Here is a 24,913-nt window from a genome sequence, read left to right as displayed (position 1 = left end):
CATGAAACCGTCATACAATATACCCAATAACAAGACAAATATATGTGTAAAAATACAAAAAATGTTGTATATTTGCTCATATAAAAATTACATTTTAATGGACACTTTTTTTAAGTAGCACCTGCTTTTAAATTCAATATTTGCTTCAGGACAATTGCAAAAAAAATGTCCTGTGCACAATCCTGTTATAATCCTTCTCTGCATTAACTGCATTAGCAGCAAAACAGAGCAAACTAGGAGAAACATTATAGAGCTGCCCCATTACTCCTTCTATCCAAGCTTGGTTCCTGATATATATATGTATATGTAGTCAATGATTAAGTGCATTTGTGCACAAAACGTGTTAGGCTCTTGCCGTTTTAAATGAGCAAATAAAGATGGATTTTAACTGATTTCTGAGGATGGTCCTGGCGTGTGAATAAAGCAGTCTTCTTTCGTTTATGGTTCCTAATATAGTCAATTTTCTGGGTGGGCTTTAGGAACTCAGGCCATCCCTCTGTCAGGGCCCAGGGACATCATCACTGAGACTCTTTTCTAGTTTTACAGGGATTAATAAATGTGTGTTTTTGTGACATCAGAGTTGTCTTTGAGGCAAATGGCAGGGGAGCACGCAGTATAGCTGCATATGCCACAAGCTGTATATGAGCAAGGGAATTATGGGACATGCACATAGTGGATGGGGACCCTATGTAAAGACACTGGGAAGGTAGATTTGGACAGTACAAAATAAAACACAATTAAAAGGATGACTGTGTAGTGTTCATGGTTATGATAGTACTGCATTAGTCGGCCTGAAACCCATGGGACCTGCAGGTCTGGGCCAGAAATTTGTCCCCATAGGCCCACTTAGATTGTAAGCTCTATGGGGCAGGGACCTCCTTCCGACTGTGTCTCATACCACACTGCACTTATTACCTGTGCATTTATATATATTTATTTATTATATCACTTGTCCTCCCTGTGTGTAATTTTGTATTTTGTAAGATTGTACAGCGCTGCATACCTTTTGTGGTGTTTTATAAATAAAGTTATACATACATACATACATACATAGGCATGTCACAAGTGGGTGGCAGGTCAGTCCCTACCAATCCGTGAAATCCCAGGCCCACTAGTGATCTGCCCCCACTGATAGCAGATATATAATCAGTGCGCAGCAAGGCCGGTCGGATTAGGAAGGACCCATGCATCACTAAAGTCTACCTTTTTTATCCAGGGATGTATTTAGATCCAGTGCCACCCTAGGTACCGGACTAAATTGCACTCCCAGCATGTGGAAGTGTTATAACAATACCCTTACAGATATGTAAATGCTGCATCATTTTTGCAACATATGTCTTCACATATCTCAAGCTGTCATAGAACAGAGGTTTATACTGGGCCTGCTCACAACACAATGTTCTATTTTCCATCTGTATGTTCATGTACAACACAATAATATTGTAACATTGTGTGCTTACAAGCCCAAAAACAGATATGTTAGTCTGTTTAACTTTGCAAAACTTTTATATTTTTACACTCTTTTTTTCAGGGTGGGACAGAGGCTTCAAGTTCACACTTTTCTCAGAATAAAAATCAATACTTACCATGTTCCTTAACGAGAACTTTCCTAAAACTATACCCCAGTTTACTTTACCTTAACCCAGCTAGTATTGGGTGAACCACACCGAACTTGAGGAAACCCAAAGCTAATAGCATTCAAGAGTTTCTCACTTTAAACGATACCACCTTGACATCTCCGATAGTGTGGGATGCCCTTAAGGCCAATATACGAGGTGAATATTTGTCTTACAACTCTGAAATTGGCACTCCAATTAATAAACAGATATACTCACTTTTTCAAGGTCTGAAAATTAAAAAAGTTAACTATTTTTGTGATACCATAGCCGCTACCACAATTGCCAGGTGTGCGACAGTGCTACCTAAACCCATGTCCAACCCCAATGTGCCTCGCTACCAGAAAGGGCCCTCCCCCTTGATAAGGGTACCCAGTTTTCCAAATTAGGAAAATCAGGCAGGACTCCCTGAGATGCCATAGCCCCACTCCATAATGTCACCAGCCTGCCCCGGGTGATATCATTGCCCCGCCCAAAGTAAGGAGCCAGGAATGATGGCAACCCTAGCCCTGACCCCCTCAAATAAAGACGCTAACAACACAGCTGGTATTGGGAAACTTTATTCAATATCTCAGAGTAAATGCATACATCCTTTGTTTAGAATTTCTTTTCTTTTTTAGTTATTATAACATGTTCCATTGCTAGACGTGCAACTGTATATATATATATATATATATATATATATATATATATATATATATATTGATTATTTATATAGTGATTATAGTGAACAGTGCCAAGCTGTACTACTTGCTATCATACTGTAATGTTATACAATGCTGCTGCATAGGATTTGCATTGCCATGTACTATCACAAATACTTCAATAAAACTGTATTGTTAAAAAAATCCCATCTGGAGTGTTTGGTGAGTGCCCAGGTGAGAGTTAGTTTATTATTATTATATCTATGGCTATATGTATAGATATGTATATGTATACTGAATTATCCGCCTGTGTTTCAGTTTGCGATTGAATTACGCTTATATATACCATTTTCAGTGTTTGTGAGTTTAGAAAGTTCCTCTACACCTAAATGGAACGATAAAGAATATAAATAATAAAATCTGTTCTAAAAGAAGAAGGAAAGGCATTTTACAGCTAATGGATTTGCCATATTAGTGCCTCCTAGAACGCTATATTTATTCTGCAGAAAGCATTACCATACCTAAGTAAATAGCCCTAGAAGCCCCCTCTGTTTGTTAAAGATAGCAACTGCCATTTTAGTTTGGTCTGACTTCACTTCCCTGCCTGCACACTGCTCCTGGAACAGCTTTAAGCTAAGATTACACACTTGGGCCGTGCCCTGAAGAATTTTTCTGAGAGACGGAAGTCTGACACAGAAGGTCATGTATACAAAATAATAGGAAATAAATGTGGTTTTTCTTTTTACAGAGTGCTCAGAGTAGCAGTTCTGTAAGTGTTTATGGATGTATTTACATATACCTTTCTGATACAACATAGTTTTCATCTTTCCTTCTCCTTTAATATGAATCTAGGTTTTGGACTTAGCTAAGCACACTACCTGTATTTTACATTTTGTATCAGATTTTTTTTTAAAACAAATGTAAATAGACCAATTATGGATAGACTTGGAACATCACTGTCTACATCATTCTAAGCGTTACTACTGAGATTGAGCCAGGGCGTAACTATAGAGGAAGCAGACCCCACTGTCACACGAGGGGGCCTGCACCGTAGGGACTGCTTCCCTTATTGTTGCATATAAATCCCAACTTCCAGCCAGCTCTCACGTAGAAAAGCGAGTGAGGATTTATATGCAAGTGAGTAGGGAATGCCTTCGGGCAGGGGGAAGGGTGCTGTGTTCGGATGAAAAGAAATGTTGAAATATTCACATAGAAAAGCATGAGGAATTCATGATTTCTGAAGACAGGTTGTAATATGAATGTGCTTTCAGTTTCACCAAACTGGTATATACTGGCCATTTTATTGAAAAAGGCCAAACCTTAAAGGTAAGAACCCACAGAGTGAGTTACTTGCCCACAATAGATCTCACTATCTCGGGCGAGTAACCGCTCCAAAAAGGCTTTCCACCGGCAACAACAGAAGTCACAAGTAGAAAGCCTTTGCACCATTTAGGTTTCCGAAGTTGCACAAAGTTGCCCGCAGGAGGAAACTCCTTATTCTAATATTAGTAGAAAGCGTTATAAACTAGGGTTGTTTTTACTATATGGATCTCCAGGGTAGGTCTTATCAACTGCGGGGCCTAATTGGGACCACTTTGACGAGGCTCCTAGACTCGGTGTTGTTGGCTGAAATGCCACATGGGCAAAAAGGAGACATGACAACAAGGCCAAAGTCTCAGACTACTCTTATTGCGAGACTATTTTCATATTTCTATCAGTTTGTATATATCACCCAGCTTCCCGCACTTATCTATAAATTGCCCGTTCTCTGCAAAGCTCTATTCCCTCTCTTCCTCTTCTGTTCCACTTTAATCCTGCCTTCTCTACAACTGAGATTCTAGCTACAGTATCTTTATAAGAGCATTCTGTCACAGTGGCACCATCCTATCTGAGGTTTGAACCTCAATAAGTTTCTGACTGCACAGCGAGTTTGGGAGCTGCTAGCGAGTTTTGCATGTAATCTAAAGTGTTGCATGTAAATTTAAGTGTATAGCAGGCGTTTAAAACAAAAAAGGCGTTTGGGGTTTACTGTGCATGCTGGGAGTGCTGGTTGAAAGGAGAAAGTAAGTGCAATTAACTAACTGCTGTGTGACTTGTAAGTGCTACCTGGCTGATTGAGCATACTAATTAAGGGGGTGGAGTAAATCTGGTAAATTCTCAACAGACATTTGGCTGTTTGGTTTGAACCTCAATAAGTTTCTGACTGCACAGCGAGTTTGGGAGCTGCTAGCGAGTTTTGCATGTAATCTAAAGTGTTGCATGTAAATTTAAGTGTATAGCAGGCGTTTAAAACAAAAAAGGTGTTTGGGGTTTACTGTGCATGCTGGGAGTGCTGGTTGAAAGGAGAAAGTAAGTGCAATTAACTAACTGCTGTGTGACTTGTAAGTGCTACCTGGCTGATTGAGCATACTAATTAAGGGGGTGGAGTAAATCTGGTAAATTCTCAACAGACATTTGGCTGTTTGGTTTGAACCTCAATAAGTTTCTGACTGCACAGCGAGTTTTGCATGTAATCTAAAGTGTTGCATGTAAATTTAAGTGTATAGCAGGCGTTTAAAACAAAAAAGGCGTTTGAAACTTAAAAGGCACTATACAAGGGATTGCACTCGGGAGACTGTAAGTACCCAGTTGCAATATGAGTTGCAGTATGATTGCTGGTGTTACTCAGTGTGCATCTTGTCGCATGTATGTGGTCCTGGAGCAGCAGTTCCATGCAGCATTTACTTGTGAGAGATGCAGGTGGGTTTTCCTCTTGGAATCTGAGGTGCAGAATCTAAGGGGGGAACTGGCAGCACTGAGGGCAGCTGCAAACATGGGGGAGAACAGGAGGCTCACTGAGCAACCACTGGCAGGGGCCGGTGTAGTGGGGGGGGGGAGAAGGGACAGTGGAGGTTAATGAGGGAGACAAATTTGTAACAGTTAAGAGGGGCAGTAGGGGACACAAGGGTAGGGGGGCTGGTTCAAAGCTTGTACAAACCAACAGATTTGCCGCGTTAGGTGAAGATGCTGGGGAAGGCAGCTCTGAGCTGGCGTGTATGGAGCAGGCTGACTCTCAGAGCACCCTGGGAGCCGGCACCTCTAATACAGGTGGGGGGAGTAGTGCTAGGAAGGGAAGGCAGGTTATAGTTGTAGGGGATTCAATTATTAGAAAGGTGGATAGGGTAATTTGTCGCAAAGACCCTACATGCCGAACTGTGTGTTGCTTGCCTGGTGCTAGGGTTCGGCATGTGGTGGAACGAGTGGACAGATTGTTGGGAGGGGCTGGGGAAGACCCGGCGGTCTTGGTACACATAGGTACCAATGACAAAGTTAGAGGAGGGGGGGAAGTCCTCAAGAACGATTTTAAAAAGCTAGGTGCGAAGTTGAGGGCGAGGACTTCCAAGGTAATTTTCTCAGAGATATTACCTGTGCCACGAGCAACATTAAGAAGGCAGCGGGAGCTCAGGGAGATTAATGCGTGGCTGAGAGATTGGTGCAGGGAGGAGGGCTTTGGGTTTCTCCAGAACTGGGCTGATTTCTCAATCGGCTACAGGCTCTTTGCCAGGGATGGGCTGCACCTCAATGATGATGGGGCAGCTGCTTTGGGGGAAAAGATGGCTAGAGGGTTGGAGGAGATTTTAAACTAGGAGTGGGGGGGGAGGGTGCAGCGGGAAATTCTGTGGTAGACAGGATAGATGAGGTAGTGGGCATAGTAAGGAAAATTGGGGGAGGAGACTTGCTTCGGGATACTGATAATGGCAGGGAGGCCCATAAGTTGTTTACACGTCATTCTCACGCCGGAACCAGTATTAAATGTATGTTTACCAATGCAAGGAGTCTGACTGGTAAAATGGGAGAGCTGGAGGTACTGGCGTTGGAGCGAAAATATGATGTGATTGGTGTTGCTGAAACTTGGTTGAATGAGTCTCATGACTGGGCTGTTAATATTGGGGGGTATACATTGTTTCGGAGGGACAGGGGCAATAGGAAAGGAGGAGGAGTGTGTCTGTTCATTAAGCACGACTTAAAAGCAAATATTAAGGAGGAAGTGATGGGGGTAACAGAGGGAGCTGAATCCTTATGGGTTGAGCTTCTCACAGATAGTAAAGAATCTACCAAGCTAATTGTAGGGGTATGCTATAGACCCCCTAATGTAAGCGAAGAGGAGGAGGCCCAGCTCCTGTTGCAAATAGAAAAGGCTGCTAGTTTGGGGCAAGTGATAATAATGGGGGATTTTAATTACCCTGATATTGACTGGGGCAATAGTACTGCCAGGACAGTAAATGGGAACAAGTTTATAAACTTGCTGCACGACAACTTTATGTCACAGGTTGTTGAGGAGCCAACCAGGAACAATGCTATACTAGATCTAGTGATCTCTAATGACCCAGAACGTATAGCAAATGTGCAAGTGGTTGAACCCCTGGGTAATAGTGACCATAATGTTATTTCATTTGATGTTTGGTGCAGGAAACAAATTTACACGGGGGCAACAAAGACACTGAATTTTAGGAAGGCAAATTTTAGCTCCTTAAGGGCAGCGCTTCAGGGCATAGATTGGGGCATTATGTTTTCTGATAAAAATACAGAGCAGAAATGGTTGTCATTTAAAATGATATTAAATCATTACTGTTCTCAATTCATTCCATTAATAAGAAAAAGTAGAAGTGTTAAGAATCACCCTATGTGGCTTAACTCTGAGGTAAAGAAGTTAATAGGGAAAAAAAGGAAAGCTTTTAAGAAATATAAGTCAGAGGGGACAGTAGCTGCGTTTAATGAATATAAACACTATAACAAGTGTTGTAAAACAGCAATCCGGAAGGCAAAGATAGAAAATGAGGAGCGCATCGCGGCCGAGGCCAAGACTAACCCCAAAAAGTTTTTTAAGTATATTAATAGTAAAAAGATGCAGGTTGAGGGTGTGGCCCCATTGAGTTATAATAACAATATGGTTACAGCGGATACAGAAAAGGCAGATGTGCTTAACCAGTTCTTTTCTTCTGTGTATACAGGAGAGGAGCCAGTGGGCCAAGTCTCACCCAATAGCTTCACTGTTGCCTCAGCTCCAACTACACAGTGGTTGGCACAGGATATGGTGCTTAAAGGGTTACACACGATAAATGTAAACAAGGCACCTGGGCCAGATGGAATACACCCTCGGGTACTGAGAGAGCTAGGGGCAGAATTGCAGTGGCCCTTGTTTCTGATATTCTCAGACTCTCTTTCATCAGGTATGGTACCTAGTGATTGGAAGAAGGCGAATGTCACTCCCATATTTAAAAAGGGAATAAGATCTCAGCCTGGCAATTATAGGCCTGTAAGTTTGACATCCGTGGTGGGCAAGTTATTTGAAGGCTTGTTAAGGGATCACATTCAAAATTATGTAGTGGAGAATGGCATTATGAGCAGTAATCAGCATGGCTTTATGAAGGACAGGTCATGTCAGACCAATTTAATTGCTTTTTATGATGAGGTAAGTAAGAAGCTGGACAGTGGGGATGCAGTAGATATAATCTATTTGGATTTTGCCAAAGCATTTGATACCGTTCCCCACAAACGACTGCTTTCTAAGCTAAGGTCTATTGGTCTTAGTGAAGTCGTTTGCACATGGATAGAAAACTGGCTACAGGATCGGGTACAGAGGGTGGTTGTTAATGGCACATTCTCTACTTGGAGTAAGGTTCTCAGTGGGGTCCCTCAGGGTTCTGTACTGGGTCCACTTTTGTTTAATTTGTTCATAAATGACTTAGGGGAGGGTATTATGAGTAATGTATCAGTGTTTGCAGATGACACAAAACTCTGCAGACCAGTCAATTCTATCCAGGATGTGACATCCCTGCAGCAGGATCTTGACCAACTGGCAATCTGGGCAGCTAAGTGGCAGATGAGATTTAATGTGGATAAATGTAAGGTCATGCACCTGGGATGTAAAAATATGCAAGCCCCGTATAACCTTAATGGGACTGCACTAGGCAAATCCATAATGGAGAAGGACCTTGGAGTCCTTGTAGATAATAAACTTGGCTGTAGCAAGCAATGCCAGGCAGCAGCTGCAAGGGCAAACAAGGTTCTGAGCTGTATTAAAAGGGGTATAGATTCACGGGAGGAGGGGGTTATTCTTCCCCTTTACAGAGCACTGGTAAGGCCCCATCTAGAATATGCTGTTCAGTTTTGGTCTCCAGTGCTCAAACAGGACATTATTGAGCTAGAGAGGGTCCAGAGAAGGGCAACTAAGCTGGTAAAGGGTATGGAAAGTCTCGGTTATGAAGAAAGACTGGCCAAGTTGGGTCTGTTTACACTGGAGAAGAGGCGCTTAAGAGGTGACATGATAACTATGTATAAATATATAAGGGGATCATATAATAACCTCTCTAATGTTTTATTTACCAGTAGGTCCTTCCAACGGACACGAGGGCACCCACTCCGTTTAGAAGAAGGGAGGTTCCATTTAAATATTCGGAAAGGATTTTTTACAGTGAGAGCTGTGAAGTTGTGGAATTCCCTCCCCGAATCAGTCGTACTGGCTGATACATTATATAGCTTTAAGAAGGGGCTGGATGGATTCTTAGCAAGTGAGGGAATACACGGTTATGGGAGATAGCTCTTAGTACAAGTTGATACAGGGACTGGTCCGATTGCCATCTTGGAGTCAGGAAGGAATTTTTTCCCCTCTGAGGCAAATTAGAGAGGCTTCAGATGGGGTTTTTTGCCTTCCTCTGGATCAACTTGTAGTTAGGCAGGTTAGGTATAGGCATTATGGTTGAACTTGATGGACGTATGTCTTTTTTCAACCCAACTTACTATGTTACTATGTTACTATGATACCCATTGCAAGCAGACGTCCTGCCACTGATGCCTTAAAAAGGGGCTTGGATGATTTCTGAACAAGCATAATATCCAAGGCTATTGGGCTCTTCAGATCTACAGCTAGTCAGTATATATATATGTATATACTGGATAGCACCCGGTGAGTGCCGATTCCCTGTGGACTATATACTCATATATATATATAACAGTCCACACGACAGCACCACACTCCAAAATCTGCTGCTCTGCAGCCTCCCCTGTGCACGGGATATCATATAAATATCAAAATAAAACAGCTGTACTCTACTTACTGCTCCTTTTTAAAAAAAAAATATGCTTGGTGAGTCCCTGACTGTAACAAAGGTGTTTATTAATTCTTAATAAATAATTAATATTAATTATTAATAAACACCTTTGTTAGTCAGGGACTCACCAAGCTTATTTTTTTTAAACAAGGAGCAGTAAGTAGAGCTTGTACAGTAGTAGATAAAGGCACAGCAGCACCAGCGTAACTTTTGTGACCCACAGCCTGAGCAGCACCAGCACCCATCCTGTTCGTTCTGAATTTTAAGTGAAATGGCTTGCTCAGCCATACTCACATCTCGCGAGACTTGCAGACAACTACAAAAAGGACCGAGATGCGGAAGCACCTGAAGGAGCCGGAAAGAGCCGAAGACAAACGCGCGGAAGAAGCCGTGAAGATCCGAAGATAGCGGTGACGGAATGAGCCGAGAAAACCTGCAGACGAGCAGGACTCTTAAAGGCACCGCAGGACATTTTGATAAGTATCCGGGACAGCAGGCAAAAACCGGGACTGTCCCGCGTAAAGCGGGACAGTTGGGACCTATGCTAGTTGGAGGTAACAGCCAGTGAAATAGTGGATGGTGGTGGGGTGTTAAAGATCATGGGATTTGCCTGTGTGGGGGAGGAGGGAGTAAGCAGCCAGTGCAGGTAGGACTAGGCCTAGCAGTCTAGATGTGATAATCCCATAACCCATTTAGATGGTATGTTCCTAATTGGAGAGCTTTCTCCTCCTCCATACCCTACACAAGCAAGTTAAACTTTCTCCAACACCATCGCAACCTCACTGACTGCTACACTGTCTGCAACTTCCGTTTGAAAATGTTCAGTTCATTTTATTTATTTTGCATTGTGGGCTTTCTTAAGCCAATGGGGGGGCCTTAGATGCCCTGGTCTGACGCTGCTTGCATATGCCAATAAAGTAAATAGCATATGCAAGAATTTCCATGTTCAATTGCTGCCATAGAGATGTACAATATTAAGAAAGAAGCAAGTTTTTAATTCAACTCATTCCATACTGAGCAAACCTTTCCATGCTTGGAATAGTTACATGCACTGCTAGTTTCTACTGCTTTTAACTCAAATAAAAGTACATGACCCAAGAGAAGAATAACTGCTTTGAAAGTTTAGGTGTATCTGTATTTTACTAGGCAAAATGGCAAATAATGTGAACTGGATTCAGCGTTCAAGTGTGCCAAGTTTTGCACAGATGCTAAAGAAGAATTTACCTGCTCAAGCTCCAGCTGTGAATCTGAGCTCCACAGTTTCCACATGCTGCCCATATGTTGAACCTGATTGTGGAACAGCAAAGGTTACTCAAATCACAGGTATTACTATTTTTTCTCTCTTTTTTGTTACATTTCAGGGGTAACAAAAATTATCGGTCATTTCTTGGATTTTGATATCTGGGGAGTTTCTACTCTTTATATGGAAGAACTTTAGCCCCCCTCTGCTTTGTGCCAAATATGGAACTCCTGAATGGTGTTAACATCTTGCTTAGCGATAATCAACAAAGCTTATCCAAACCATTTGTTAGATGTTCATGAAGATATAATTGAAAACCTTAATGAACACGTTAAGTTAAAGATTTATCAAAACGTGAAATTAGAGCTCATGACAGAAAAAACTTACTAGATGGTTCTAAAAATCCCATAAGACTGAATAAAAAGTGGTTGAGTTTTTCTGTAATGAGCGCTACAATTTGATAAAGCTGCCCTTTATACATTGTGCATATGGAGACATCCCTACATTTGCTGCGGTCCCTGTTGGGCTTTAAGTTAGCAGTTAAGAGTACTGCTACTTTCATATGTTGGGACATAATCGACAATGTGTGGATCATGTGTCTTTGACTTTCAGCATCTCTTAATAAAACTTTGTTTAACATATTTAGGTGACTTGGTTTTGTTTCTTATTGCTGTCAGCAAAAAAAGCTTTTCCTTTATTTTAGGTTTTCCACAGATTACTTTCCCAGAACCATTTTTATCAGAAATTATTGTATCTGCATCACTCTCCTCACTGCCACCTAGAAAGGTTACAAAGGAATTTGTGGTAAAATACAGACATGGTGACCTCAGTCCTGTTTCTGCTTTATACCAGTTTGCACAGATGCAGCGAATGGATATTGATCTGAAAGAGACTGTAACAACAGGTAAAAATGCTGCTTACTAGATTTCTTTACATAAGATATCAGAGGATAGAATATCAAGCTTGGGTATGCCGAAAAGCCTGAATCAGGCTGTGTAGAAGATGTATAACAATCTGAAAGGGCATGTTGATGTCTGATATACTATAATAATAATAATTCACATTCTTAAAGTTTCCTGTGCTTTAGGTACTATTTCAAATAGCTCCAGCTCTATTGTTAAAATCATGTCAGACCCTCTCCAATCTGCATTGTGAAGTGAAGTACACTTTAGAACTTTTATCTTCCATTAGTACTGTCAGACTCTGTTTCTATACTGGCCATAATTTTGGCCTTGACAACAATCAAATATTACATGTTTTGGGCTAAGCTTTTGACCGCTTTGATAGGGGATAATTGTCTGGCTTGATAGTGCAAAATAAATACATCTATTTATCCACAATAAATTGTTATTAAAGTAGTAGTATTTTTAGATTTCTCCTTCTATCAAAAAACAAAACCACATTTCAACAAATACTTTTGTACTTTTTTAAAGAAAGCATTACAAAGCAATTGCTTGAAAAGAACTATTGGTTAAAGAGAGTCCAGTTTAATTCCATAAGGGAACAGTAATATTGGTGATGAAAAAGTTGGCCAGAATAATTGTGGTCCTTACAAATATAGACCCAACAGTATTAGATCTGGATTAGATTGGATCCATCTTTCAAACCTTGGTAATACAATGGAAAACAATGGAGATATTTTTCATACTGTAAACTATGGACACAAAGTTATTGTATTGTCTTTTCTCACCACAATAACTTTTGCCATATTCGACACTTTCGTGCCGAGTAATTTCAGTGTTTTTTTTTTTTTTGCTGCTTTACCACACTTATCTGTGGGTATAACAAATAAAGCAAAAACTTGGTTTTCGTGGATTACTTCAAAGATGCACATTTTCCCTTTACTGCTAAATTATGTGCGATTGCTTTTCATGGTTCTATAATGTTCAAGGTATGCAAGACTATTTTACAGATCCAGATAATCCTTATGGTGATGATCTCATTCCAAGTTAATAGTACACCCATATACATTGATAAACATTTTTTTATAGAGGTTGAAAGAACTTAAATGCCTTTAGCGCCTTGAACCAATTAGCCCAACATCACTGAACCTTTACTAGTACTAGAGCATGGAGAATCATTCAGTAACTGCATCTACACAGAGTTCACAACAACAACATCATTTCAAGAAGGGTAGAATCTGTTTTAAAGTCAAATGTTTTCCTACACTAAGGTTCCCATTCATCCCCAATTCATAGAGAATGTCCCTGCTTCAGTACCTTGGTCCACAGGAAACGTCCCTTTGTATGGCTTATCTTCATTTGGAACTTGATTGCGATGTCTAGCTAATCAGCTGGGACAATGCATATGTTATTAAAATGCTTTCATTAGCTTTGCTGTAGTCACAGCATAAAAGGCAGCTTCATAGAGCTGCAGACAGCAGGGCATTGGAAGAGAGAAGGAGACACGGCCAGTATTAAACAATATATTTCAGATGAATTTAATGCAGACTTGTCAAATTCGGAGCAGCAGATCCGTCTAGATCGGGGGTCTTCAAACTTCCATACTCGTGAACCACAGTAAAATATAAAAAGATTTGGAGAGCAACACAAGCATCATAAAAGTTAATGTGCCAAATAAGAGCTAAGATTGGCTATTAGGTAGCCTCTATGCACACTATCTGCTTAAAGGAAGCTTTATTTGGTAGTGAATCTTGTTTTTATTCAATCAAAACTTGCCACCAAGTCAGGAATTCAAAAATAACTATCTGGATTGGGGACATTTAGAGCTACATCCAAGGGGTTGGTGAGCCACTGGTTGGGAATCACTGGTCTAGACTCTAGATCAGTGCTGTCCAACTGGCGGCCCGCGACCCCCCTCTGTGTGGCCCCCCACCTGTCTGGCTGCTTTGATGGCTTACTCTTGTGTAAGCTTTAAATGGTATCAGTACTGAGATTAACTGCCCCCCCTGCATGGTTCTCACCTCAGATTCAGGCTGTAATCAGGCTTTATTGTTTAAATATGTAATCCCCTGTGTTCACACCTTTTAATCTCTGCATTGTTCACCCCCTGCAGTGTTCACACCTCAGGCTCAGGCTGTAATCACCCATATTGTTCCCCTGTTCACACCTCAGGAGCAGTAGAAACCCACAAATAATCCCTGCACACAACAAAAAGAACATATACTGAGGTGGTACTGCAATTAAAAAGTTTTTTAATACATAGTTATTGTGCAGACTGTAGGAGCAGTGCCAGCATTGTGTCACTGTAGGCTGCCTGTGTGTGCCATACACAGAAGCAGCATAGGGCAAGCAGAGTATGGCACACACAGGCAGGGTAGGGAAGGCAGAGTATGGCACACACAGGCAGAGTACGGCAGGCAGAGTATGGCACACACAGGCCAAGTTTGGCACAAATCAGCCAAGAATGGCATACACAGTGAAAGTATGGCACACGCAGGCAGGGTAGGGAAGGCAGAATATGGCACACACAGGCAGGGTAGGGAAGGCAGAGTATGGCGCACACACAGGCAGGGTAGGGCAGGCAGAGTATGGCACACACAGGCCCAAGTATGGCACAAACCAGCCAAGAATGGCACACACAGTGAAAGTATGGCACGCAGGCAGGGTAGGGCAGGCAGAGTATGGCACACACAGGCAGGGTAGGGAAGGCAGAGTATGGCACACACAAAGGCAGGGTAGGGCAGGCAGAGTATGGCACACACACAGGCAGGGTAGGGCAGGCAGTGTATGGCAGGTTTTTGCTGTACTACAACCATTAATATGGGTATGTTCATGTGGTAACATGGGTGTGGTTTCAATTGGGTGCGTTTCAAAAAGGGGAGTGGTCAAAACTGGCTTCCATTATCGGCCCTCCACCACATAGGTCGGAAAAATTCCGGCCCTCGGTACAACAGAAGTTGGACAGCACTGCTCTAGATGATGCAAAGGCTTGTGTATACTTTAGTTTGCAAGATAGTTTAGAAGGGTGTCGGGGTCAGCCTGCATTTATCAGATAGGTGGCTTGTTTTGCGCTGGTGGACGTTGTTGTGTTTTGTTTTTCCCCACCAGTTTTATTTTTCCTTCCTATGGGCTTCATAATGCTGGAAGATGACAAAAAGGCAAAAGTGAAGCATAGAGAAGCGGCAGGAAATGGCTGATTGAATCTGACTCTGCTTGTCCATTAGGCTCCTCTCCTGCATTACGCAAAGACTATCGCTATTTTAGTGAAGCAGAAGAATCTCTATGTGTAAATGCAGGAGCAGTGCAAATGGACAAGTAGCAGGAGATTGAAAGTGATGTCAGGCATCTCCTGCTCCATCTCTACTGTGCTGCTTCCTCTTCAATGACAGGACTGCTCGCATATACAGAATTTGCATATGAAGGTATGTGGGATGGCATACGCGCCGCTGCAATGTCCCGAAGTCGCCCCAAAGTTGTCTTGAGAGGAAATTTCAGGCGACTTCGGGACATTGCAGCAACGTGTATGCCATCCCACAGGCAATTTACATTCTAGCCAGTGGGATGGCAACGAAGGTTTGTTGTGGCGAGACTAATCTCCCCTTGTGCCACTGCCCTTAACTATGGTAAATTCACTTGAAAATTCAGGGACACCTCTAATAAATTTATGTTGCAAGGCTGCATTGATTGCAATATAATTTAAATGCTATCAGTGCAGCACTTCTAGCTGGATTTTTACGTGTCCCTGAATTTAAGTGATCTAGTAACCCTGTTTCAAACTTAAAGGGGAAAAAACTTTTAAATGAAGGGAAAGATTTAACAGTAGAAAAGGGAGGTAAGTACTATAGCGGTGGGCAAGGGAAGGCAACTAAAAAACGGGCAATGCAGATGCTTCACAGAGAAATAAATATTCCAGATTGCTCATAAAACATTGGTATTGTGGCAAACAATCACTGAATCAGCAAGCAGGTAATGGAGGGGGAGCCTTCGGTGTGGTGAAGTGGTTCAGCGTAGCTGAGGAACAGCAGAACTCTGTAAGGCAGTGATCCCCAACCAGTGGTTTGCGAGCATCATGTTGCTCTTAGTGCCCCCAAACCAGGTAGGTATTTTTGAATTCATGGCTTGGAGGCAAGTTTTGGTTGAATAAAACAAGATTTACTACCAAATAAAGCCTCCTGTAACTTTACAGTGTGCATAGAGGCTACCTAATAGCCAATCACAGCCCTTATTTGGCACCTCCATGAACCTCTATGATGCTTGTGTTGCTCTTTTTACATTTGACTGTGGCTCACAAGTAAGAAACATTGGGGACCCCTGCGGTAAGGAAAAGGCAGAGCTGATGTGACTTATTGCAAGAGCTGAACAGTATTTGACATTAATAGCACTCAAAGTTTGACGCTTTAACCTTTTTTTTTTATAAAGACCTCCTTCGTGTTATTCATTAGTTACCGGCCTGTTTCATAACCATAATTGTGGGGATGTTAAACTTGCAGCCAGTTGTGAATTATGGCATCTGTTTTGAAGTTTTGTTTAAACAGGAAGTTGCCGATATTTTGTGACTTTGAGTGGTTAATGTTAAAGTGGTGTGACCAGAATTGGGGCACAGCCAATAAAAAAAAATGATGGTATGCTTCACTTGCCACCGGTCTCAAATCATAAAAATCTGGTAACCTTATCCTACACCTTAGTAGGGATTTAATATAATATATTGTGCGGTATTTCCATTCTTTTGTTTGTCCAGTTTGCTATGTTTTTTCCTCTGTAATTAGAATTGTTCACCTATGCTCAGGATATTAACCATGACAGATGTAGGTGAGAAATTCAATAGCAAACAGTATTAATACATGGTATTCAGTAATAGCTCATGCACTGTGAAAGTCTTCTGGTATTGTGGCCCAAAAATATTTATTTTTCTGTACTTCTTTACCTGGTGTTTAGTGACAAAACAATGTTTTTCGTTTGAATTAGGAAACGTCTTTGGTGCTTATTTTGCATTCTGTGCTGTTATTGATGGAATTGAATACAAGCCTGGAATGAGGCAAAAGCAAATGCTGCAATTCGTGCACTTGATGAACTTCTTCTACATGAAGATTCTGAGTTACCAGGTAATTGGAGAAAATTCTTAGAAAATACTTCTGTTTCTGCCATTCTAAAACAGCCATCTTAAAAATCTTAGTTAACATAATATTCTGTAAATGTAAAAAAACTTTCGGTATAGTTGACTTTATGGTGTTTTATTGTGTTCAACAATGTTTTATCTGGGGCAATTGGAATACATTTTCTTGAACTCTTTCCAAAGGCTCTACAAGAAAAGCGCAAGGTATAAAGGTATGCATTGTAGAAATGGAGCTGGCTAGAGAAGTTTCAAGTTAACCTTTAGTATGTTATAGAATGGCGATTCTATGCAACTATGGTCTTCATTATTTATTTATTTATTTATGAATAATGTGCCTATTTCTTCGAACTCTTTTCAACTTTAAAATTGGGTCACTGACCCCAGCAGCCCAAAAAAATATTACTCTGTGAGGCCACAATTTTATTGTTATTGTTACTTTGTATTACTTCTTTCTATTTAGGTTATTTCCTATTAATATTCCTGTCTCCCTTTAAAACCATTCCCTGGCTGCTAAGCTAATTTGGACCCTAGCGACCAGTTATCATGAAATAACTGTAAAGTCTTAAGATTTCTAAAGGTTAAATAGTAATCATGAACTTTACACTGTGTTTTGTTACTGAATTTTTGTCTGTCAAATTTTGTGCAGCTTTGCATTAGTGTCTGTGTATTCTTTTGTAAATTATACTTATTCAAGATTTGATTTTAATTTTAGCTCCACATTCTGAAAGCCTAAACATTATGGAAAATCCTCCTCTCATACCTTTGAAACCAAAGGTCACAACAGAAACATCTACCATTTCAAGAGCACAAACTGCTAAGTAAATGGCCTAACAATTTTTTTTAAAGCTATATTTAAAAAAAGAAAAAAATAATTTTATTAGAAAAAGGAAAAAATAACCCAGAAACAGATAACACAAAACAAATTACAATTGAATTAAATAATATTCAGTTATTGTCAGATTCAGTGATATTGATTGGTGCAGGCTGAACCACAGTTCAGCAGGATATTATTGATGGTGGTTGCAGGTGTGTAAGTGCATAGGAGGGTTCTATGGTCAAGAGTTCTGCACTCAAATGCAAAAATCATATACAGATATATGACCCATTATCCAGAATGCTTGGAACCATGGGCATTCCGGATAATGGGTCCTTCTGTAATTTGAATCTTCATACCTTAAGTCTACTGAAACTCAATTAAACATTAAGCCCAATAGGATTGTTTTGCCTCTAATAAGGATTAATTACATCTTAGTTAGGATCAAGTACAAGGAACTGTTTTATTACGGAGAAAAAGGAAATACGTTTTTAAAAATCTAAAGTATTCGATTACAACGGAGTGGGAGACGGGCTTTTCCGGGGTAATGGATCCCATACCTGTATATGCCGAGGTGCACAGTTATAATAAATGAACAAAAAATTATATTAAGTTGGCCCACCCTATAAAAAAAAATGTGACTTTTATTTTCTACACATTATACAGGTATGGGACCTATTATCCAGAATGCTGGGGGCCAGGGTTTTTCCGGATAAGGGATATTTCGCTAATTTGGATGTCCACAACTTAAGTCTGCTAAAATTCATTTAAATATTGAATGAACCCAGTAGGCTTGTTTTGCCAATAATAAGGATTAATTATATCTTAGTTAGGATCAAGTACAAGGAACTGTATTATTATTAGAGAGAAAAAGGAAATCATTTTTAAAAAATAAGGAGGACCAGCACACCAATTCAGATCAAATCTTCTTTTTATTTACCATGCGTTCCAACGTTTTGGTCTCTCTTGGGGACCAAAACATGTATAGGTATAGGATCCATTATCCGGAAACCCATTATCCAGAAAGTTCCAAATAACAGAAAGTCCATCTCCCATAGACTCCATTTTAAACAAATAATTCTAATTTTTAGAAATGATTTCCTTTTTATATTCCTTTTATAATATAGCATTGAAATAGTACTATGTATGCAAATAAATGTTCTGCAGATATATTTATGGTTACTAATTGCAAAGGCTTCTGTACTGTGTGAGCATTACAATAAAGCTGTCTATTAAATTGTGAAATAGTCACTATGTTCTGCATTATATCTGTATTTACTGTTTGTAAAGGCTGCTACATATTTTGCCTTATGGAGTTTGCAATAATAATTTAAACTTTTTATAATATTACCCTTGTGCTTCTATTTTTCAGATAAGCGTACTTTTATTCATGAAAAGATTTCCTCTATTATTAAAGAAACCGTTACTAATTTAATATCCAAATATCCTGAATATGAAAGCTCTGGTAGCTCATTAGCTGCGTTTTTGATTTAAAAAGGTATGCCTTTATCTTTTAACCACATAATTTGCCACCACTGGTTTATAATAAGTTTTGGGTACTGCTTCCATAATTTATTTTATATACCATATGCATAAATTATATATTATGTTCATAAACTGTAAAGTTTCTGTGTAATGTAAATCCTGTCTGGTGCAGTTAGTTGTGGGGAAGTAATAGCTCTGCATTCTTACTGCTGGGAGCGGATCAGGCAAGTTTTCAGAGGTACAAATGTGTCACAGCTGGTATACCAGCTAGCCTCATTCTGTTCTTCTGCCCTGTAGGCATTGCTCTACTATGGTTTATACAGTCTGGCCTACCTCAAGCAAAGTCGGATGGCTGACAGACAGCACACTGTGTCCAGCACTCAAAGAAAGTAACCTGCTTGGCCCTAGCCAGGTTAACAGTGGGCATATGTGAACCTGGACCCTGATCATGAACCCCTAGCAATGAAATAGTAATAAGCTTGGATATTGGATCTTTAGACTTTATCAAGGAAACTCTTCCATGCTAATGGGAAGTACTGCATGGAACCACAGTGGAGCTATATAAAAGTTACAGTTATAAAAAAGGTAATTGCTACATACTCAGGCCATTATGTTTCTTGGTTAAGGAGATTTTTTGGCTAAACTGATTAGAAAAACTCAAATCTTAGAAATGTAGTATTTGACAACAGTTGTATTGGACATTTTTAATTCCCTGTTCCACAATTAAGCTATAAGAATGTGTGTCATTACCCTTGCAGTGACAAAAAAAGAAAACAGGTGGGCACTCTGGAAATCCAAAAGACAGGCCATTTGAAAAGTTAAAAGGAATGTTATTATAGGTAGGTCCTATAGAGTTTAAGCAAATCTGTAATGTGTACATGCTGGTAAAGTACTGTTAATTAAGGACATTCAATACCATGCAATATATCACCTTGATCATTTTTACATTTAGGGGCTGATTTACTTACCCACGAACGGGTCGAATGGAGTCCGATTGCGTTTTTTTCGTAATGATCGGTATTTTGCGATTTTTTCGTATGTTTTGCGATTTTTTCGGATTCTTTACGAATTTTTCGTTACCAATACGATTTTTGCGTAAAAACGCGAGTTTTCCTCTCCATTACGAAAGTTGCGTAAAAAGTTGCGCATTTTTCGTAGCGTTAAAACTTACGCGAAAAGTTGCGCATTTTTCGTAGCGTTAAAACTTAACGCTACGAAAAATGCGCAACTTTTCGCGTAAGTTTTAACGCTACGAAAAATGCGCAACTTTTTACGCAACTTTCGTAATGGATACGAAAAACTCGCGTTTTTACGCAAAAATCGTATTGGTAACAAAAAATTCGTACAGAATCCGAAAAAATCGCAAAACATACGAAAAAATCGCAAAATGTTCGTTTTCAAGTCGGAACTTTTCCAATTCGGGTCGGATTCGTGGGTTAGTAAATCAGCCCCTTAGTCTTCTAAATGCTTGTTGCTTATTCATAGTTTCTCCTTATCAGATACTTTTATAGGCAGTTGCTGCTTTTCTACAGTGGAAGTAATGGAATGATGGACAAGTCCATATTTTGCACAGAACCTGCAACCAACCTTCTTGCTCTAAAACCAAATTTCAATATCTTCCTGTACATGAATCAGCTTCCAAAAGGAGCTGCTCAGACAAATCCCCAACTGTAAGTGTTAAAAATGTTATAGGGATTGCACTGAAATGAACTTACTATACGAAAGACGAAGTGTAACATGAAACATAATTAAGATTTCCTACCGTTATATATACTTTTATGTACCAGTTATCACAGGGCCTTCAGGCCATATCTGCTTTAGATACCACATTTTAGGTAGAAGCCGCTATTTTTTCCACCATTGTTTCCCTTATTACAGTAGAATTAAGAGCTTCCTTTGTGCCATAGGTCTTTCATTGCATCATTGTCCCAATCTTGGTTTCTTATCCCTATTTCCACATGTAGAACTGTATGTTTATTTGTACAATTTCTTCTTTACACCTCACTCAGCGTACCATTGTCTGTTACCTGTTGGTCGCCACCATGTTTTTTTTTTTTTCACTTCCCCCTGACTTGATATGGCTTTCTTGTCTTTTCAAAGTGAGAAAAGTTTGGTGCACTTAAGGTGGCCACACACGTGGCGATTTGCGATCTTTTGTGCGACCATCGATCGCATGAAAGATCGTCCAATCAGCCACTAACCGTTCAGGGCCGAGACGGCAGATAAGGAGGTAGAAACAATAGGATTTCTACCTCCTTCTGCCGATTCAGCCCTGAAGGCAGATTTTGCTCAGGCGCCTTCTATGGCACCCGATCAAAATCTTTTAACCTGGCCGATCGGCGAGTCGACCGATATTAGCACTGTATGTAAGGGAATGGACTAAGATAACATCTAGATGATCTAAACCCCAGCTTAGTTTTGTTCATTCCTACTCCAGAAATGGTGACACAGACAGGCCATCTATATAATAGGAAGATGAACTGCCTCTCTCTCCAAGGAAAAGGCCTGTGTAAAATAATTTGGCTGCTCACCTCGCTTTTTGAAAATGAGAATTGTAGCCTAGAGTGATTTTTCTCTTTGCAGACCTCATCTGGTTTTTGCTGTTCATCCTTCTTTAACTTCTTTAAATTTCTTTTAAAAAGGGACTGTACTGGTATATGATAACTAATGAGGTCTGTTGTAATAAAGTAATGGCATTGCATGAATGGAATGCTTTCTTATAGTATTGGGGTCCTGAATTTGCATGGCCATCTTTGTGTTTTCTCCCTCTGCCTACATGGGTTTTTCTGGGTACTCCGTTTTTGTCTCATTCAAAAACCATACAGGCTTAGACTTGGCTTGACTTGGACAAAAGGTTCTGTATGGAATGGCGTAGATTGTAGAATCTGTGGCACCTGAAGGTAAAGACGCACAGAGCTACTAGTAGCAGCTAGCAGAGGCAGTTTTCAGTATTGTCTATGGCAGGGTATTTTCTGGAGTTTAGTAGCCATGAAAAAGTAGCTGCTACTAGTAGCTGTGTTTCTTCATGTTACATTCATTGTACTCTTAATCCTTTGGTGATCCCTTTGGTGATAATTAAACACTACCTTTGTTTACCCTTTTAGATGTCTCAGTCCACATTCTCTCTCTCTGCTCATGAAGCCAATGACAAACTAAGGGGGAGATTGACTAATCCACGAACGGTCCGAAGGCGTCCGAATGCATCTTTTCATAATGATCGGTATTTTTGCGACTTTTTCGTTGCCATTGCGACTTTTTTCGTATATTTTCCGTGACTTTTTCGTCGCCGCAAAATACGATAAAAAAGTCGCGACAAATACGAAAAATTGCGCCACCGATTAAAAAGTTGCAAAATTTTTTCCAATGCAATTTTTTCCCTTTCGGGATTCGGATTCGTGGATTAGTAAATCTGCCCCTAAGTCTTTATGTTTCAGTAGAAGGCAAAAATATCCCAGCAGCTTGCTACTCAGGTGAAATAGTTCATAATCTATACAGCATGTCTTCTACTGATAAACCTGTGTACATCAGCACTATTATCGTTGGTAAGTTATGTTTTGGTATAGTACAGTTAAACGCTGACATCATTTAAATTATATTGGCCCCTAGTATAGTAACATTATCTGTATGTATTATTATGTGAACAGGTCACACACAGCGCATGGGTTATATACTGTTTTATTCTTTAGTTAAATATACAGTGGTGTGAAAAACTATTTGCCCCCTTCCTGATTTCTTATTCTTTTGCATGTTTGTCACACAAAAGGTTTCTGATCATCAAACACATTTAACTATTAGTCAAAGATAACACAAGTAAACACAAAATGCAGTTTTTAAATGAGGGTTTTTATTATTTAGGGAGAAAAAAAATCCAAACCTACATGGCCCTGTGTGAAAAAGTAATTGCCCCCTGAACCTAATAACTGGTTGGGCCACCCTTAGCAGCAATAACTGCAATCAAGCATTTGCGATAACTTGCAACGAGCCTTTTACAGCGCTCTGGAGGAATTTTGGCCCACTCATCTTTGCAGAATTGTTGTAATTCAGCTTTATTTGAGGGTTTTCTAGCATGAACCGCCTTTTTAAGGTCATGCCACAACATCTCAATAGGATTCAGGTCAGGACTTTGACTAGGCCACTCCAAAGTCTTCATTTTGTTTTTCTTTAGCCATTCAGAGGTGGATTTGCTGGTGTGTTTTAGGTCATTGTCCTCCTGCAGCACCCAAGATCGCTTCAGCTTGAGTTGACGAACAGATTGCCGGACATTCTCCTTCAGGATTTTTGGTAGACAGTAGATTTCATGGTTCCATCTATCACAGCAAGCCTTCCAGGTCCTGAAGCAGCAAAACAACCCCAGACCATCACACTACCACCACCATATTTTATGATGTTCTTTTTCTGAAATGCTGTGTTACTTTTACGGCAGATGTAACGGGACACGCACCTTCCAAAAAGTTCAACTTTTGTCTCCACAAGGTATTTTCCCAAAAGTCTTGGCAATCATTGAGATGTTTTTTAGCAAAATTGAGACGTGAATGTTCTTTTTGCTTAAAAGTGGTTTGCGCCTTGGAAATCTGCCATGCAGGCCGTTTTTGCCCAGTCTCTTTCTTATGGTGGAGTCGTGAACACTGACCTTAATTGAGGCAAGTGAGGCCTGCAGTTCTTTAGATGTTGTCCTGTGGTCTTTTGTGGCCTCTCGGATGAGTTGTCTCTGCGTTCTTGGGGTAATTTTGGTCGGCCGGCCACTCCTGGGAAGGTTCACCACTGTTCCATGTTTTTGCCATTTGTGGATAATGGCTCTCACTGTGGTTCGCTGGAGTCCCAAAGCTTTAGAAATGGCTTTATAACCTTTACCAGACTGATAGATCTCAATTACTTTTGTTCTCATTTGTTCCTGAATTTCTTTGGATCTTGGCATGATGTCTAGCTTTTGAGGTGCTTTTGGTCTACTTCTCTGTGTCAGGTAGCTCCTATTTAAGTGATTTCTTGATTGAAACAGGTGTGGCAGTAATCAGGCCTGGGGGTGACTACAGAAATTGAACTCAGGTGTGATAAACCACAGTTAAGTTATTTTTTAACAAGGGGGGCAATCACTTTTTCACACAGGGCCATGTAGATTTGGAGTTTTTTTTCTCCCTTAATAATGTAAACCTTCATTTAAAAACTGCATTTTGTGTTCAATTATGTTATCTTTGACTAATAGTTAACGGTTTTTGATGAGCAGAAACATTTAAGTGTGACAAACATGCAAAAGAATAAGAAATCAGGAAGGGGGCAAATAGTTTTTCACACCACTGTAATTATAGAATAAAAAAGGGTTGTATATTTTAATAATCTTAATCATAATCTTTTTGGTGGAGCTCCAAATTAGAGTACAGTAGAAAAACGGTCAATTGTTCGGATAATTCCCATGGGTGTTAATGGCATAGTTGCCATCCCATGTGTTTAACCAATCACGGACTGCAAATTTTAATAGATTTAATAGTTTTTTTATGTATTTTTTACAAGTGCAGGTATGGGACCTTTTATCCAGTGTGCTTGGGACCTTGGGTTTTCCAGATAAGGGGTGTTTCCATAATTTGGAGCTCTGTACCTTAAATCTGCAAAAAATTATTTAAACATTAAATAACCCATATGATAACCGAGAAAAGGGAAATTTGTTTTAATGTTTTATTATTATTATTATTATTTGCCTAAAGTCTGAAGTCTATGGGAGATGGACTTCCAAAATTTGAGGGTTTTTTTTTTTTGGATAACAGGTTTCCAGAAAATGGATCCCATACCTGTATATAAATCTTCGCTTAAAACTAACTTGTAGTAGATAGGCAATTCCATTCCAGGTATTAGCATTATAAAAGTGTGTGTGTATATATATATATGATCACAGTGTTGCATTAATGATTTGTATTTTGTTTTGTTACCAGTTTCATTCTGTTTTATATGTTTAGGCAATGCAGCTTGTTCAGATACCAGAGGATTAGAAATTCTTTTAGTTTAAACAGCAAGTTCCC

The 24,913-nt window shown here is 40.0% G+C and overlaps 1 protein-coding gene across 10 annotated transcripts in view; it reads left to right on the top strand.

Moving 5' to 3' along the window:
* LOC101734304 (transmembrane protein KIAA1109-like) overlaps positions 1-24,913 on the top strand; it is a 126,344-nt gene that overhangs the window by 23,117 nt on the left and 78,314 nt on the right. For 6 of the 10 annotated variants that reach the window (XM_031902606.1, XM_031902633.1, XM_031902630.1 and 3 more), the window contains exons 4-5: positions 16,459-16,595; positions 20,405-20,575. The exons of 1 other annotated variant lie outside the window; for it this stretch is intronic. The gene's annotated coding sequence lies outside the window, so the exon portion shown is untranslated. Of the gene's footprint in view, positions 1-11,432; positions 11,496-16,458; positions 16,596-19,699; positions 19,745-20,404; positions 20,576-24,913 lie in introns of those variants that run through there. 3 more of the 10 variants (XM_031902622.1, XM_031902619.1, XM_031902604.1) reach the window with 3 other exon arrangements.

Source organism: Xenopus tropicalis, chromosome 1 (genome assembly GCF_000004195.4).
Source record: "Xenopus tropicalis strain Nigerian chromosome 1, UCB_Xtro_10.0, whole genome shotgun sequence".
NCBI classification, from domain to species: domain Eukaryota; kingdom Metazoa; phylum Chordata; class Amphibia; order Anura; family Pipidae; genus Xenopus; species Xenopus tropicalis.
This window is presented reverse-complemented; position numbering and strand designations above follow the sequence as displayed.